A 1,828-nucleotide genomic window follows, 5' to 3' on the forward strand; every position below is an offset into this window, starting at 1 on the left:
TGAGCCTTTGCATGTTTAAATAATAAGCTTAAGGGAAACTCCTTTTTAAAAAAATATTTTTATTTTCACTTTTTAGTTTTCCATTACAGTTTACATTCAATATTATTTTGTATTAGTTTCAGCTGTACATCACAGTGGTTAGATAATCATATACTTTACAAACTGGTTCCCCCAATATTTCAAGTACCCAACTGGCACTGTACATAATTATTACAATATTATTGACTGTATTCCCCATTCTGTACTTTATATCTCTGTGACTATTTTGTGACTTCCAATTTATACCTCTTAATCCCTTCACCTTTTTCACTCAGCTTCCCTCCAGCTACCCCTCCCCCACCCCAGCTCTGGTAATCATCAGTCTGATCTGTATCTATGAATCTGTTTCTATTATTTTGTTTGTTCATTTATTTTGCTCTTAAGATTTCACATATAAATAAAACTACATGCTGTTTGTCTTTCTCTGTCTGACTTATTTCACTTACCACAATACCCTGTAGATCCATCTATGTGATCAGAAATATGGAATGCTTCACAAATTTGCATGTCATCTTTGAGTAGGGGTCATGCTCATCTTCTCTGTATCACTCTAACTTTTGTATATGTGCTGATGGAGCTAGCACATTAAGAAGAAATTCTTAATTAAGATCAGTCCATACTAAAATTTCACAGATTCAAAAAGGCTTCATTGGCTTACTCCATTGGGCATTACTACTGAATTGGAATAACATTCTAATGAACAAACTAAACTAACAAGGAAAATGGGACAGACTCAGAGGTGGAGAACAGGATGATAGCTAAGGGTGCAGGAAGGTTAGGTGCTGGAAGGATTGAGCAAAAAGGAAAGAGGACTCATGGACATAGATGACAATGTGGTGATTGCCTGGGGGAGGAGGATATAAAGGGGGCTAAATGGTAATGGAAAAATACAATGAAGATTAAATTTAAAGAATTATGTTAGGATAGGCTAAGTTATGCTTGGTAACAGACAACTCCAACATTTTGGAGGTTTAAGACATTTGCTCAAATTACCTGTTCATTGTAGGTTGGCTTCTTCAGGATAGGGCTGGGGAGATCTGTTCATTGTCTTATGCCAGGAAACAAGCATATAGCCTCATATGGGAGAGGTTATATGTCCATGTGGCCAGATTGTCAAGACAAGAAAAAAGGAGGCCCCTGACTGTTGTGGCTCAGTGGATTGAGCACCGGCATGCAAACCAAAAGGGTCGCTGGTTCGATTCCCAGTCAGGGCACATGCCTGGGTTGCGGGCCAGGTCCCCAGTAGGGGTCTCATGAGAAGCCACCACACACTGATGTTTCTCTCCCTCTCTTTCTCCCTCCCTTCTCCTCTGTCTAAAAATAAATGAATAAAATCTTTAAAAAATAAAGAAAGAAAAAATGATGAAAAAACAAGAGAGGGGGAGCACAAGAAAAGGTAGATCACATACAGATGTTTATAGCTTTCTTTTGGAAGTGACACACAACACATCTGTTCACATGTCATTGGTGAAAACATTTAGATGGCCACACCTAACTTCAAGGGCAAGACAGTATATGCCTAAAAATTTTTCAGAACTAAAAATGGTGAATATCAATGACTACCATGCAGGATTCTTTATTCATGCTAGTCGACTTAAACCCAGTAAATGCTGAAGTATATCTTAGTAAGGAGTTCATTCATCAAGCCCTTGTGTCTCACAGAGGCATCTAGACTTTGGCCTGTACTCCTTTGTTTCTTCATAGGCATGAAAAGAAGCTTAGATACAGCATCAAAATTTAAAGGAGCAGGTGGTTAGACAGCACTCAGAGTAACTCTCTTGTGGGGGCA

General features: G+C 38.5%; 1 non-coding gene across 1 annotated transcript; it reads right to left on the reverse strand.

The window, feature by feature from the left end:
- Positions 1-516: 516 nt before the first annotated feature.
- On the reverse strand, positions 517-623 carry LOC114491172. Its single transcript, XR_003683986.1, has one exon. It is a non-coding gene; the product is annotated as a U6 spliceosomal RNA (small nuclear RNA).
- Positions 624-1,828: the final 1,205 nt, after the last annotated feature.

The sequence above is a fragment of the Phyllostomus discolor genome, chromosome 2, assembly GCF_004126475.2.
Source record: "Phyllostomus discolor isolate MPI-MPIP mPhyDis1 chromosome 2, mPhyDis1.pri.v3, whole genome shotgun sequence".
NCBI lineage: Eukaryota > Metazoa > Chordata > Mammalia > Chiroptera > Phyllostomidae > Phyllostomus > Phyllostomus discolor.